Raw genomic sequence first — 17639 nt, forward strand, 5'->3', positions numbered from 1 at the left:
CCCGTACTAACGATTCCAAGGTAGTTGCAGATTTTGTGAAGTCTAACATTTTTGCTAGGTTCGGAATGCCTCGAGTTCTTATAAGTGATGGAGGCTCACATTTCTGTAATCGTACAATTGAGGCCTTGCTCAAGAAGTACAACGTTACACATAGGGTGTCCACACCCTATCATCCTCAAACAAGCGGGCAAGCCGAGGTGTCGAATCGGGAGATAAAACAGATTCTTGAGAAGACAGTGGGTCCAACAAGAAAAGATTGGAGCTTAAGGCTAGAAGATGCATTGTGGGCTTATAGGACCGCCTACAAAACACCCATAGGAATGTCCCCCTTTCGGCTTGTTTATGGCAAGCCATGTCACTTACCTGTGGAGTTGGAGCACAAGGCTCATTGGGCCGTGAGGAAGTTCAACATGGATGTGGATGCAGCAGGAATTCATCGTAAGCTTCAATTGAATGAACTTGAGGAGATACGGAATGAAGCTTATGAGAATGCTCGCCTTTACAAGGAAAAGACGAAGGCCTTTCATGATAAGATGATTCGCACCAAGTCCTTTTCTGTTGGACAGAAAGTGTTGTTGTTTAATTCTCGTCTTCGTCTATTTCCGGGTAAGTTACGTTCACGTTGGATTGGACCCTTTGTTATCACTAACGTTTTTCCTCATGGTGCAGTCCAAGTTCGTAGCTTCAAAACAGGTCAAGAGTTCAAAGTGAATGGGCACAGATTGAAGCCTTACTACGAGGGCTTTGTAGAACATAATGTTGAGGAGACAACCCACTATGCCGTGGGTTTCCATGAAGGTTGATCACCGTGGCAACGTCCGGCTGCAAGACGTAAAAGAAAGCGCTACTTGGGAGGCAACCCATGCAATTCAACAAAGGAAGCTCTCGGACTCACTCCAATTCTAGATTTGCGTTCTTAAACCCTTCCCTTTGTTGTTTATTTAGAATCTGCCTATATAGTTGTTTTACTTGCTGTTTGTGCGTTTCTTTGTGTTTTGTGTGATTTTATGCTTGAAACATTGAGGACAATGTTTGATTGAAGTGTGGGGGGGTAACTAAGTGTTTTTGATGCAAATTCGTGGGATTTTATCACCCATTACTTATAGACTTGTTCCATGCTGTTTTAAGGTGTTTTTAAGCTGTTTTGGTGCTTTTTAGTGTGTTTTAACTTAAAAATCCGAAAATCACATAAAAATTTGAAAAATTGTTTTGAAAATACCAAAAAGAGTTGTTTTTGAGTCATTTTGTGTCTTAGGGTACCTTCCAACACAATGATGAGGAATTGGTTTTTAATTGCATAACTGTTGAAGTAAGTTACAAACATGGATGAAAGTTTGATATGCTCTTTGGTTTATGCTTAGTTGTAATTATAGTTCATAAATTCACTTGTAATCAAAAGAAAAATTAGTTTTTGTAACATGCTTGAAGGAAGAAACTCAAACTAACGCTACAACCCTGAGAGACTTGAGCTTTTCACGTTCTTTGGAGAGTTAATAATCTGTGCATTTGTTGTTTTCTAAAGTCGTTGCATGATCTCATTATTCTTTGCTTGGTTACTACTTAGAAGGCGTTTCATCATTTAGTTCCAAATACTAGAACTCATGCCCGTTTCATTCAAAGCATAAAATTGATTAGCATAACACATAACAAGATGAAGTTGTTTGTGAACCAAGAGCCAAATAGCTGTACCCCATGTTCATTTGTTTTGTAGGTTTAAGCCCCGTTGAGCCTTGTTTAGCCTATGTTCTTTGTTAAACCACGTTATCCTTACCTAGCCTAGAATAGGACCATCCATGCCTTTGTTCTTAAAGCATAGTGAACATGACTTAGAATGAATTCCTTTTGATTATTCTTGTGCAGAAAAAAACAAGTGTGGGGGAAGGGATTTATGTGTGGGAATTTGTGCCAAAAACAAGAATTGGGCACGAGAAAAAAAAAATGTGAAAAGAATGAACAAGAGGTCAAAATAAGTGAGAAAGAACTCACAAGTATTGGTTGTTGAAGAAAGGGTCCAAAAAGTTAAATTAGACCCTAAGTATTGTGTATTTCATCCCCTTGTGTGTCTAAGTGATTTTCTGCACGCAAAAGTGAATTCTAAGTGCCAAGTTCATTACTTGTTTGCTATCGCTTTAAGAACTTTTGTTTATCCTTAACCTTTCTTTGTTAGCCAATACCCCTTAGCCCCGTTACAATCCTTAACTTCTATCTTGAGTGTTATGTATTTCAATATGTGGAGTTTGGGATTGGTTTGAGCATATGGTGTCCCTGGTTCTCGCATCTAAGTAGTAGCATTCCATTCATGAGATCATATCCATAAATGCTTAATCATTCCAGAAAAGTGCTTCTTTTGTTATAACATGTGTGAGTGTTCGTTTTCATGTTTACATCAATCTTCTCACATATACTTAGTATAGGGAGTGTAGTTAGAAAATCTGTGTGAAAATAAGAGTGTATCCAGTAAGGAATTGAGTGGACTCTCTAAGGCATGTTACTACGTCCATAATGTTATTTTAAACGATTAAATGTGAGCTAGTGAATGGTAACTATGATTAAGTATATGCTCAAGAGTAGGGATAACTAAAATCTGTGGGAATAATGATCTTTGGCATGTTATGTATCATTGGAAATCCCTGAAGCAAATGTTGGAAGGTTAGGTTATGTTTATATCTTTGTTTTGCTCGAGGACTAGCAAAAGCTAAGTGTGGGGGAATTTGATAGGATCATATTTATACTACTTAGTTAGCTTGTTTTCTTGCATTTAATTAGCTAAAACTATGTTAATTATAGTGTTTAGAGTTATTTTCGTGCAATTTCAGGTTTTAGTGTCAAAGGATGCAAAAAGAAGCAATTTGGAGCATTCTAGAGCATTTTTGGGCCAAGATTGGATAGTGCAAGCATGGAGGCATGAAGATGGACGAATTTGAAAGGTTTTAGAGCTGCAAGGAGGCCTAAAAAATCTGATTTCTAGAAGGCTACATTAATCCCACATGTTTTTAGACTTTGTTCTTCTAGAAGCCAGCCATTGAAGACCACATGTTTCACACATGGTGCATAATTTCTACCTAATTTCTGGTACAAAACCTCTTGTTTTCAATTAAGTTCTAAACCCTTCCTAGCCCTATAAATAAGGCAGCTGCAAGCATCACAAGATCATTCAGAAATTTCACAAACTCATTCATCATCAAAATTCGTCCATTCTATTCCAGCAGCATCCATTGACCCCAAAACACCATTCTTCAACCTAGAGATACAATCAGCCATTCCACCACTTCCCAACCATCAAACACTCATCCACACCCATCCTACATCCCTTGCCGTGTCTCTAAACATCCCACAAACCGTTCCACATCATCAAAACATCCCAGAATTCATCCCCATCCAATCTGCCGCAAGCAAGAGGAAGGAGACAGATGCACAAAATTGTTTGGTTCTTCATTCTGAATTGTTGAACGATTTTAGGTGTATTCTCTCTTATATTTCAATGTCTAATTCATGTAATCTCTGTTTTGCTCTGAGTATGATTGGCTAAATTCGTTTTTGGCTAAGGGTATATTCGAAACCATGGATATATATGTGAAATAAGTTGATTACTCCAGTTATCGTTGCATAAGTCATGAATACAATCTGTTTAACTATGTGATTTAGAACTTATTCTTGTATGTTGATTGAGAGTGCACACTTAATTTGCATGCTTGAATCTGGTGCTAGGATATGAATTTGTTTCACCTAATCGTTATGAGTTTATATCCACAAGTAGTGAAGGTCACTAGTCATGATCGTGTTGAGTAGATTCCTGGCGAAAGTATCATGCTTTTCATAGTTACAATTGCCTTGTCGATGCTTATGATTTCCAATGAACGTAATGATTCTAACTTGTATCTTTATCATGCTGTTCATATAGAGAACTTGTTAGGAATAATTTGGTTGCAATGCATATTCATTCAATTCAATGATCTTAGGGAAATCTGAAGGTTAATTTAAGCGGACCTAATTAACTTGGAGTGTCGAGGTTCATAACTTGTCGAATTGATAACTGGAAGTTGATTTAAGTTGCATATATTTCATGTGTGGAGAAGAACCCCTTAGCCATCTCACCATCCATTTAATTCCATCAAATTCGTCCAATTCTGCCTAGTTTACTTTCTTGTTTTGTTTGTTTGATTTTCGTCCAAAACCAAATCCCCATTTATGTTAGAGTGTCTAATTGGTCCAAATATGTTTTAGATTGTGTTTTTAAGAGTTTTGAGTCAAGTTAGAACCAATTTTCGTCCAAGTTTGTGTTTAGGCTCAAAACTGCCCAGATTGTGTTTTTAAGGCAGTTTTGAGTGTTTTCAGCCTATTTTGAGTCTTATGAACGTGTTTGAGTCTTTTTACGTGAGTTTGAGTGTTTGAAAGGTTAATTTTATTTATTTGAGTCAGTTTAGAGTGTTTAGCAATCCCTCCTAATCCCCGGTGTAAGAACGATCCCTACTTATTCATATGCTACAATTGTCAAAAGAGGGTTAATTTGTGTGTTAAGTTAATTTTCGCATCACCCACTTGCTTAATGAACCCAACAATAAGTTATTGATATTACAGTCTACAACTTGCAATACCAATAACTCACTGTCGTCACGACAAACAAGCAAGAGGTTCCTGAATTACCATCTTGCCCCTTATTGGGAAATACACACACATTGCCTGAACAAAGCCTCGATCGTGCTCACATACTACATTCTCAGGCAACATCATCAATATCATAATATTTCTATGCCATAATCTCGATCATTCAAACACATGTTCGCAATACTCTTTTGTAAATCACATTGACACATCCTGACCTGGATTGTTCACTAGGACTTCGAATTGAGATGTATTGGCTGACATCTGGAAGGTGACGAAGCCATAAAGTGTGATGATGTGGAATATGTGAATAAATTTAAACCTAAAAATGCCTAAACACGAGAGTGCACTGTGAGCGGGAATGACCCCATTTCACATATGACGCCAAAGCATAAGTAAAGTACAGTAGAGTGGATTGAAAATCATATCGTCGAAGGTAATCTTCAATACCAAGACTTGCCACGGATCCTCGTTGATACAAAAACTCTGCTACTAGAACATGGAGGGATGAAAACAAGAGTTAATGGGCCTAAATATAAAGCTTTAATAAAGATCTTTTAAACGATATAACCCTTCGCTGTAATACATGTATAGGTTCTAGGAAATCATACTATATATAAGTATGAAATCAAATGTAAATCAATAGTAAATCCAATAATATTCTAAATCACTATGATGCGAGAATTACTTGACACTCAAATTAAACCCTCGTTTGACAATTGTAGTAGAATGGATAAGTGAGGGATCGTTCTAGACCGGGGATTAGGAGGGCTTGCTAAAACCTTCTAAATTGACTTAAAAACATAAAAACTCAATATAAAACACTATTTAATGCTCGAAGAAAGCAAAACTAAAAATAAGAAAGATTAAGACTAAGACTTCAACGAAATAGGGGGGAATTGGATTTGGACGAATTTAAACTAAAATGGATACTTGGAAACAAAACAAATTGTAAATATGGATAGATTGCAAACAAGTGTTGTGAAATTAGATGGTTGGTGAATTAGCTAGAGGTTCTTTCTCCACACATGATATTTATGCATATGAATCAATTTCCAGTTATTCCTTCATTGAATTATGAACGACAATGCCCCAAATTAACCGTGACATCACTAGTTAACCCTCAGATTTTCCTTATATTATTGGATTGGATGGCATCATTCGACAACCCAAAACATTCTCAAAAGTTCCCTACATGTCATCATAATAGAGATACAATCGAAGATCATTAAGAATAATGAAAACCATAAGCATTGACAAAGCACTTGCAACTATGACATCATGTTACTCATGCTAAGAATTTAAACTTAACGCGATCGTGACAAGCGACCTTCACTACTTTCAAGTATAAGTTAGTAACGATTATGTGAAACCTTCTTAAACTTTAGCCACATATTCATGCATGTAATTAAGTGTCGACCCTCAATCAACAAACACAAATAAGTTAATCATCAAATAGTTAAGCCAATTGCATTCACGAATCAAGAGTTCATAACTGGAATTCATCAATTCATATTACATAAACAATCATGGTATTGAAATCACCCCTAGCTAAGGGGGGTTTAGTTCCTCATAACTTTGAAATCAAAGAAACACCTAAACATTCCAACAACTCAAACTCGAATTGTATGAACGTTTAGGCACTCTTATCTTCCATTCCTCATATTACAAAACAAAGAGAATTGAATTTACAACATTGAAATCAAAGAAACGCGTAAACATTCCAACAACTCAAACATGAATTGTATGAACGTTTAGGCCCTCTTATCTTCCTCTTTATTGTGGCACAAGGACTAAGGGATGTTGTTGGTGTGTTGAATGGATTGGGGGATTATGGAAATGGAAGAAATGGAGGAGAGATGGAAGGGAAACTCACGGCCAATAGGGGGAAGAATGGATGATTTTGAAGAGTGTTGTGTTGTGAATGAGATGAGATGCATGAATGAATGAATGCAAGGGTATTTATAGGAGTAGTGGAGGGAACATATGGCTATTTGTTTAAGCATTTGTGTGGAGGAATGATGGAAAAACAGCTAGGACACATGTGAAAACTGAAATTGCACAAGGGAAGCAAAGAGAACCCACGGTAAAGGAGTTTTTGGTGCATGTGTTGGCTGTTTTGTGTGTTGGTTAAAGCTTGTGAAAGCATGTGCAATGTATGGTGGATGAATGAGATTGCATGTGGCTTTATGGTTGAATGTTTAAAGGGTGCATGTGAGTGGATATGTGGCTAAAAATGCATGTGCAACAACAAAGAAGAAAGCTGAAAATGCATAAGGTGTACACGGCATTGATTTTCAGGATGGGTCTTTGTGTTGTGTAGTGTGTTGTTGTGCATGTGTTTGCATGTGTTGATGAATGGGATTGTGGAAAGGAAAGGGTGAATGATTATGTGGCTAAATTAAAGAATGCAAAGTGAATGAATATTGAAATAGGAAAGCATGAACAAGGTGGAAATGCATGTGATGTGTAAAAGGGAAAGCTGAAATTGTGATGGAGAGCCACGGCATTGATTGGATTTGTGGTGGGTGGATGAAAGAATAATGTCAAGGTGTGGGATTGTTAAAGGGGGAAGTGCATGTGAGTGGTTGATTTGAGTGTTGGGAAATCATGTGAATTAAAGGGATGAAGGTGGCTGCAATGATGAAGTGTGATGGTTGAAAATGTGTAAGGGAAATCACTAAGGGGACTCACGACAAAGGAGATGTTAAAGGGGTTGAGTGTGTTGGAAATGCATGTGATGTATGTCAAGGTTGGAGAAAAGGTGTGATAAGTGATAAGTGATAAGTGAATGGTATGTGGTGAGTGATAAGTGAATGATATGCTAAGTGAGTGATAAGTGAATGGAAGTGATAAGTGATTGGTTTGATAATTGATAAATGAATGATATGCTAAGTGATAAATGAATGATATGTTAAGTGATAAATGAGTGATATGTTAAGTGATGATAAGTAATGATAGGTGGTTATGATAGTTTGGTTTTTAATTTCGTCCATTCCTTTTGCTCCAAATATAAGCTATCCAATCCAAGTCCGATTTTGCTCCAAAATGCTCCAAAAGGCATCCTTTTGCATACCTTGCCCTTAGAACCTGAAAACACACAAAAGAAGCATAAAGGACTAAAATAACTAGAGAAACATAACGTAAATGCACGAGAACAAGCCATTTAAGTCGCATGAATATGCTCCTATCAAATACCCCCACACTTATCTTTTGCTAGTCCTCGAGCAAAACAGAAAGAAAAACAAAACAAAACGAAACGAAACAAAACAAGTAAAACACACCTAAACCTTCCAACAACCGTCTTAGGGATTTCCAATGCACATGACAAGTTAAAAATCATCATTCCCACAGATTTTAGTCATCTTCACACTTAAGTACATTCTTAATCATAGTCACCATATACTAGTTCACAATTAATCATTTAAAACCATGTTTTGAATGTAGTAACATGCCTTAGAGAATTTGCTCAATTCCTTACAAGATATGCACTCGATTTTCACTCAGAATTTCTAACTACACACCCTAATTTAGTCATATGTGAGAAGATTGATGTAAACATGAAAACGACACTCACATATATGTATCACAAAGAACGCAATTTCTGGAGTTAATAATGACATGAATATGATCTCATGAATGGAATGCTACTACTTAGACGCGAGCACCAGTGACACCATATGCTCATACCAAGTTCAAACTCCACAATTGAAATACACAACACTCAAGATAGAAGTCAAGGGTTGTAACGGGGCTTGGGGTATTGGCTAACAATGGAAGGTGAAGGATAAACAAACATTCTTAGAGCAATAGTGAGCAAAGTATTGAATCAGGCACTTAGAATTCCCTTAAGAACGCAGAAGTCAACTTTGAACACCCAAGGGAAAGTCACACAAAACTTAGGGCCATATTCACTTTTTGGACCCTTTCTTCAACCATCAACGCTCGTGAGTTCATCCTTACTTATTTTCACTCTTCTTTTTTTTTTTTTTTTTTTTTTTTTTTGAATCTTAAAACATACATATAAACGTAAGAACAAACTTTTACTCCCCCACACTCATTTTCTTGCATAATGTAACTCAAAAGGAATTCATTTAAGTTATGCTCACTATCTTTTAAGAACAAGGGTGTGGATTGTCCTAAACTAGGCTAGGTGAGGAAAATGTGGGTAAACAAAGAATAAAGGCTATACAAGGCTCAACGGGGTTAAAACTTACAACAAATACGAAATATGGGAAGTGAGGCTATTTGGCTATGGTGGCAACTACACAACTTCATCTTGATATATGTTATGCAAATCAATAACATGCTTTGAATGAAATGGGCATGAGTTCTAGCATTTGGAACTATATGATGAAACGCCTTCTAAGTAGTAACCAAGCAAAGAATAATGAGATCATGCAACAACTTTGGAAAACAAGAAATCACAGATTATACTCTCCAAAGAACGTTATAGGCTCAAGTCTCTCAGGGTTGTAGCGTTTGTTTGAGTTCCTTCCTTCAAGCATGTTACATAACTAATTTTTTTCTTTTATGATTGCATGTGAAGTCATACATTATAACCATAACCAAGCATATACCAAGAGTAAATCAAACTTTTCTCCATGTTTATAACTCTTTTTAACAGTCATGCAATTAGAAACCAAATCCTTATCATTGTGTTGGAAGGTGACCTACGACACAAAAATGACTCAAAACACTCTTTTTAGGCTTTTCAAAACATGTTTTTTTTTCAAATTTTTATGTGATTTTCGAATTTTGAAGTCAAAACACACTAAACACACTTAAAAACAGCAAGAAACAACATTTGAAGTTATGGTGGATAAAACCCTACGAATTTGCATCAAAACACTTTAGTAACTCCCCCACACTTAAATCAAACATTGTCCTCAATGTTAAAAACCACACTACACACAAGCAAACATATAAACAACAATTAAACAAACTAAACATGGCAGAATGTATCTAACAAAGAGAAGAGTTTAGAGATGCAAATCTGATTATGGAGTGTTCGTTCCATCTTCTCCTTGGTGATTGCAGTGAGGCTTGGATCTTTGTGATTCCACAGGCTTACTCTTGAACTGCGCTGCTCTCATCGTTGATTTTCCTTTGTGCTACTCTTGAACTGGGCAACAGGCTTCCTTTGGTCTCCCCCGAAGGTCTGAGCTTCCTCCTCTTATCTGTTTCTTTGTTCAATCTCTCCAATTCGTATTGAAGAGGGTTAGAGGATAGCTCAGCAAAGCTAGGTAAGCAACCAGGGAATAGAGTCCAGATAGACTCCAAGTGCCGGCTGATTGCTTCTTTCACTTTGCCATGCAAGTAATATCAAGGACAAAGGAAAAGACAGGGAAATAGCATGATATGAGATACCTTTGCTTTCACCCTTGATGATATGAGATACCTTTGCTTTCGAAGAGGCAGCGAATGAATCGACATGCTTTGATCCACCGTTTCCTCTTGCCTCCTTTGTTCTCCGGGCCTTTGGTATCTTCTTTGGGGGATACATCCATGGTTGAAAGTGTGTTCTCAAGAGAAAGAGAAATCTGAGCATGTTTGAGAGGGTTGGTTGTAGCTTACATTTTCGGCCGAGAAGGAAAGTGATGCGTTTGTGGATGTAAGCCTTGCCATGCATGTTGATGTATATAGCAATTATAATGGCAAGTGGCAATGCGGATGTGGAAATTACCTCCACGCGTCTTCTGAAAAGCTGGGAGCTTTCGACAAAGTGGCACGCGTCTTCTGAAAAGCTGGGAGCTTTCGGCTTTGTCACCCACTTTTGTCGGCTAAAGTGTGCAGCTGACTTCTCGCCTTCCACGCGTCTTCTGAAAAGCTGGGAGCTTTTGACAAAGTTACACACGCTTTCTGAAAAGCCGGGATTGCGTCTGAAGAGCTGGCGATCTTTACGCCGGAAATTCCGGTTTTGAAAAGCGGTGTCTCTTCAATTCTGAATTGGTGATTGTGTCGCCTATCCTTTAATAGAGGTGATCGATCACCTCTATCTGCACACTTTGAAGACTTCCCAAAAATCATCATCGGCCCGTCGAGATTCAACCTTTCTCTTTTAACTTCTTGAACAATGGCTAGCTCATCCAACCCATCGAACATTTGCTTAGATTTGAGTCTAAGCAGTGATCCGGTCGCGCCTCGTCAGGGTAAGGTATGGTGCCCGTCTTTCTTATCTTCCCATGGCCCTCTTACAGAAGAGGACTCTGTGATGACGGATCCCACAACGGCTACGATAGTGGCTCGGAACCTCCTCACTCCCAAAGACAGTCAGCTGCTTTCCGGACGGTCCGATGAGTTGGCCGTTCAAGAATCCCTGGCTCTGAGTGTTCAGTGCGCTGGCTCTGTGTCCAACATGGGCCAACGCCTTCTTGCTCGCTCCCGTCAGGTTGAATCCTTGATGGCGGAGGTGGAGAGTCTTAAGCAGGAGATCAAACAGCTTAAGTACGAGAACCGAAGTTTGCACGTGCTTGCCAACAATTATTCGTCAGGCATGAAGAGGAAACTTGACGAGCTTGATGACCGTCAAAGGCTTGCAGCTTTCTTCCAGAGGCACCTCTTTCCTGGTTCATCCAGCGTTCCACCAAGGTTTGGGGCCTTGAATGATCTATCTTCGGTGCCTCCCGCTCCGATGCCTTCCGCTCCGATGCCTCTTGCTCCAATGCCTTCTGTTCCGAGACCTCCTGTTCCGATGCCTTCTGCTCCGAGAGTGTTGCCACGTAGTGGGGCCTCACGTACACAACCTTTGTAAAGGCTCCATCTTTCTGCCATGTTTAGATACAATTGTAATTTATCGAAAAAAAATCAATGAACAAGCAAAAGTTTTATTTACTGTATTGGGTTGCCTAAGACACAAACAAACACCAAAATGACTCAAATGACTCTAAAAACACATCTTTTTGGGGTTTTCAAAAGTATTTTTTTTTTTTTTTTTTTTTTTTTTTCAAATTTTTATCAATTTTTCGGAGTTTTATGCCAAGACACTATAAAACACACTAAAACACTCTAAAAACGCTTAAAACAGCAAGAAACAACATTCTAAGTGATAGGTGAATAAATCCCACGAAATTCATGCAAAAACAAATTGTTTACCCCCCCAACTTAAATCAAACATTGCCCTCAATGTTTTAAGCATAGAGTCAAAAGAGCAAATAAATAAACAAATACGATAAAGAAAGCAAAGTAAAGGCAGTAAAGAAAAGGAAAGGAATAAAAATAAGTTCTTCTCTATTCGGATGCATGGGTTGCCTCCCACGAAGCGCTTTCTTTTACGTCTTGCAGCCGGACGAGTACTCTCTTCAATCTTTAATTGAGCCCACGGAATGGAAAGGAATGTCTTCCACCACTTGCCCCACACCATGCTCGTAATATGGCTTCAACCGATGCCCGTTCACGTTGAATTCTACGCCATTCCTTAAGCTTTTTATGTGGACTGCACCATAAGGTAAAACGTTAGTAACAACAAACGGGCCAATCCATTTAGAACGCAACTTACCAGGAAACAAACGTAGGCGAGAGTTGAAAAGCAACACTTTCTGCCCAACTGTGAAGGTCTTGGTTCGGATCATTTTATCATGGAATGCTTTGGTCTTGGCTTTGTACATCCGGGCATTCTCATAGGCTTCATTCCGAATCTCCTCAAGTTCATTCAATTGGAGCTTCCTATGAACTCCCGCTGCATCTATGTCCATGTTGAAAGTCTTCACGGCCCAATGTGCCTTGTGCTCTAATTCTACGGGCAAATGACATGGCTTACCATAGAAGAGCCGAAAAGGTGACATCCCAATGGGTGTTTTGTACGCCGTACGATATGCCCATAGTGCATCATCTAAACGTAAGCTCCAATCCCTCCTTGTTGGTCCAACGGTCTTCTCCAAAATTTGTTTGATTTCTCGGTTAGACACCTCGGCTTGGCCATTTGTTTGAGGATGGTAAGGTGTGGAGACCTTATGGTTGACATGGTACTTTCTTAGCAACGCCTCAATGGTCCGATTGCAAAAGTGAGACCCTCCATCACTTATGATTACTCTCGGCATTCCAAACCTAGCAAAAATGTTAGTTTTCACGAAATCTGCAACCACCTTAGAATCGTTAGTACGGGTGGCTTTTGCTTCCACCCATTTAGAAACATAATCAACGGCTAGCAAGATATACGTGAAACCATAAGATGGAGGGAAAGGGCCCATGAAATCAATGCCCCAAACATCAAAAATTTCAACATTAAAGACAGGGGTTTGCGGCATTTGGTCCTTGGTACCTATGTTACCCATTCGTTGGCAACGATCACAAGACATACAAAAGGTTCTAGCATCCCTAAATATAGTCGGCCAATAAAAACCACACTCTAGAACCTTGAGGGCAGTGCGTTGTGTGCCAAAATGACCACCACATGCATATGTGTGACAAAAGTTTAGAATTGAGTGAAATTCAGAATCATGCACACATCTACGTACAATTTGATCGGGACAAAATTTCCATAAGTACGGATCATCCCATACATAAAACCGTGCATCATGCCTAAGTTTGTCACGTTGGTGCCTATTGAGCTCATTTGGAATTTGTTTAGCCACCAAGTAATTCACTAAATCTGCATACCATGGTTCACTTACCTCAATGGATAGCAGCTGCTCATCGGGGAATGTCTCTGCAATGGGTAGGGACTCCTCATTATGCACCATTCGGCTTAGGTGGTCAGCCACCACGTTTTCACTTCCCTTCTTGTCACGAATCTCGATGTCGAACTCTTGAAGTAACAACATCCACCGAATTAGCCGGGGCTTGGCCTCCTTTTTGGTGAGCAAGTACTTTAGAGCTGCATGATCAGTGAAAACAATTACTTTAGTACCAATTAGATATGATCGAAATTTATCTAAAGCAAAGACAACGGCAAGAAGTTCTTTCTCCGTAGTGGAGTAGTTCAACTGGGCATCGTTCAACGTCCGTGAGGCATAGTAGATGACATGCGGCCTCTTGTCCTTTCTTTGTCCCAAAACAGCCCCTAAAGCATAATCGGACGCATCGCACATAAGCTCGAACGGGAGGCTCCATTCTGGGGGAACAATAATGGGTGCCGTGGTCAACAACTCCTTGAGTTGGTTGAATGATGCCGTGCACTCCTTAGTGAATTCAAATGCCACGTCTTTTTGTAGGAGGCGGCAAAGAGGTTGTGCAACTTTTGAGAAATCTTTGATAAATCGCCTATAGAATCCTGCATGGCCAAGAAAAGAACGGACCTCTCTAACCGAAATAAGAGAGGGTAAGTGACGTACAAGATCTATTTTAGACTTATCAACTTCAATCCCTTTTTCTGAGATGATATGACCCAAAACTATACCTTGCTTAACCATAAAATGACATTTTTCCCAATTCAAAACAAGGTTAGTTTCCATGCATCTTTTCAAGATTAAAGTGAGATTATGCAAACAAGCATCAAATGAGTCTCCAAACACACTAAAATCGTCCATAAATACTTCAATTATCTTTTCAACATAATCAGAGAAGATACTTACCATGCATCGTTGGAAAGTGGCCGGTGCATTGCATAAACCAAATGGCATGCGACGATAAGCAAATGTTCCAAAGGGACATGTGAATGTGGTCTTCTCTTGATCATCCGGGGCTATCACAATTTGGTTATATCCAGAGTATCCATCAAGAAAACAGTAAAAAGCATGACCGGCTAACCTTTCGAGCATCTGGTCGATGAATGGCAAAGGAAAGTGATCTTTCCTAGTCATGGCATTTAGCTTCCGGTAATCGATACATACTCGCCATCCAGTCTGAATGCGTGTAGGTACGAGCTCATTCTCATCATTCTTGATAACAGTTACTCCGGACTTCTTGGGAACGACTTGAACTGGAGAGACCCAACGGCTATCGGAGATAGGGTAGATCACTCCGCAATCCAAAAGCTTGATTATTTCCTTCTTCACCACTTCCATCATTGGAGGGTTGAGACGGCGTTGAGCCTCTCGGGATGGCTTAGTCCCCTCTTCAAGAAGTATACGGTGCATGCATGTGGTAGGGCTTATTCCTTTAATGTCGGCCAAAGTCCACCCTATGGCCGTTTTGTGTTCTCGCAGCACCCTCACAAGCTTCTCCTCCTCCATTGCCGTGAGACTTGATGAAATGATGACGGGCAATGTTTCGCCTTCTCCCAAAAACACATACTTCAAATGGTCCGGCAACGGCTTAAGTTCAAGTGATGGTGCCTGAACAACAGAAGGTAGCATCTTAGTGGAAACTGAATTTGAAAGTGAGAGTGGAACCTTACCATATTGTTGTGGCAATGACTCAAGGGCTGCCACAACCTCAATTATTTCTTCACTAGAACCCATGGCAAAGAATTCCTCTTCCTTGCCGTGACCTTGCATTGGCCCAAATCCGTCATTTTTGCACTCTATGGCCTTAGTGATGGTTGTTTCCAGGGCGTCCTCGTTCAATTCTTCAAGGTATACCTGCGCCAAAGAATCGATAACATTAATGGAAAAACAAGAATGGTCATCAACAGGATATCTCATAGTTTCAGAAATATTAAAATCAATCACTTCCCCATCGAATTCCATTGTCAAGGTGCCTTTGTATACATCAATCTTCGTTCGGGCCGTCTTCATGAATGGCCTACCAAGGAGAATCGGCAAAGATGTAGAATGGGCTGAATCCTCCATGTCTAGGATGTAGAAATCAGCCGGAAAAATTAAATGGTTCACCTGCACAAGCACATCCTCCAAAACTCCTTTTGGATATGCATTAGATCTATCGGCCAACTGAATAACCACACCATCATTTTTCAATTCACCAAGGTTCATTGAAGCATAGATAGAGTATGGCATGACGTTAATTGAAGCTCCTAAATCTAACATAGCATGTTCGAACTTAGTTTGACCAATAATACAAGGGATTGTAAAGCTACCTGGATCTTTGCACTTTGGTGGTAACTTTCTTTGTAAAACAGCAGAAACATTCTCACTTACCCTTACTACCTCTTTGTGTGACGCCCTCTTCCTCGTAGTACACAATTCCTTCAAGAACTTAGCGTATTTGGGCACTTGCTTTATGGCATCTAGGAGTGGGATATTGACTTGAACTTTCCTAAACGTTTCAAGAATGTCCTTCTCATGCTCCTCCTTCTTTGTTTGCAATAATCTGCGAGGAAAAGGTACATTGGGCAGATTAGGACGTGAAGTATATGAATTTGAACTTAAATTACCTGATTTGGCCGAGTTAGGGTGATTGGGGGCCCGCGGCATTTGGTTTTTCACTCTTTCCGTGGGTGAGCTAGACACTTCCTCAGGTTGTGTCGTCTCTTCATCTACTTTCTGGGCAGATTTGGGATTGTTTGGCTCGGTCCCAACTTCTTTTCCACTCCTTAGGGTGATGGCCTTGGCGGATTCGAATCCTCCCTTTGGATTGACTGTGGTTGAGCTAGGAAGCTTTCCTTGCTCTCTAATCTGTCCAAGGAACTCAGAAATCTGCCCTATTTGTTTCTTCATATCCATCATCTCCTTCTCGTTATTTTCTATCCGGTTGTTTTGATTTTGCAACTCCTGCGAAATAGAGGTTAGTAATTGCATAGCTTGATTACTTTCCAAGGACGTACCTGAATGAGATGATGCCGAAGGTTGTTGGGGTTGTTGGGGTGCATACGGCTTGGAATAAAAACCAGGGGGGTTTGGCCTAAATCCTCCTTGTTGGGCAGCTTGTTGTGGCTCCCTCCATTTGAAGTTTGGATGGTCCCTCCATCCGGCATTGTAAGTGTTCGAATATGGGTTGTTTTGATTTTGTCCTTGGAAACCAATTGCATTGGCAGATTCCCACCCACCATTCTCGATTAGTTGAGGGCAATTGTCAGATGGATGCCCTTGAATTGAGCACACGCCACAAACTTGGTGTTCTTGTGCTTTTGGACCAATCACAACCTGAGAAACAAGAGAAGTAAGATTAGCAAGTTGTGATTGAATTTCAGAAATAGCACTCACCTCATTTACACTTTGTTGCCGTGGGGCTTCCCTTTGGCCCACTCCTTCATATTGTTGAGCGTTGAGCGCTCGGTTGGCTATGAGAATCTTGGCATCCCTTGGTGTTTTGTCCACCAATGCTCCTCCCGCTGATGCATCAAGCATTTGACGTTCGATAGAAAGGAGGCCCTCATAGAAATATTGAAGGAGAAGTTCCTCCTTCATTTGATGTTGAGGACATGAAGCTACCAGGCCCTTGAAGCGCTCATAATAAGCCGGGAATGTCTCACCATGGTTCTGTTGAATACCACTAATTTTCTTCCGTAGGAGAATCACTCTCGAAGTAGGGAAGAATTTCTCCAAGAAAGCACGCTTCATACTTTCCCACGAAGTCACAGTTCCCGGGGCTAGTTCGTAGAGCCAATCTTTGGCCTTGTCCATAAGTGAAAATGGAAAGGCCTTCATCTTCAATATACTCCCATCCACAATGACGGGGGTCATGCTCGAACAAACCACCTCGAACTCCTTCAAGTGTTTGTTGGGATCTTCCATGGACAGCCCATGGTACTTAGGAATATGATGCAGCAAGCTTGACTTCAATTCGAACTCATCGGTCTTGCCTAGAGCCGCCCTAGGATATTGAATACATAGGGGTGCGGCATTGTCCAATCCCGAAGCGGAAAGTTCTTTGATTGTTCGGTTGTCTGCTGCCATGTCTTCTTCACCCGCTGTTGTCTTGGGTTCCTCTTCTTCAAATTCAGAAATGGACTCGGAGCTTTCGCTTGATTCGCTAGGTTCTGGGTTCTTTCTTTTTCGTCTCAATTCTCGCTCGAAATCTGCGTCAAAGACCGAGATAGGTTCACGAATCGGATGAGAACTCCTAGTCATAAACTAGTACCTAAAACAAGAAATAAAACAAGATCAAGAATCTGGAATAAAATAAAAGAAAATAAAACAATCCAAGAGATTAGCAAAGTTGCTAATCCCCGGCAACGGCGCCAAAATTTGATGTGAGAATTACTTGACACTCAAATTAAACCCTCGTTTGACAATTGTAGTAGAATGGATAAGTGAGGG

The sequence above is a fragment of a genome, unplaced genomic scaffold (genome assembly GCF_019419815.1).
Source record: "Pyrus x bretschneideri cultivar Hongxiangsu unplaced genomic scaffold, Pyrus_bretschneideri_v1 Contig95, whole genome shotgun sequence".
NCBI classification, from domain to species: Eukaryota; Viridiplantae; Streptophyta; class Magnoliopsida; order Rosales; family Rosaceae; genus Pyrus; species Pyrus x bretschneideri.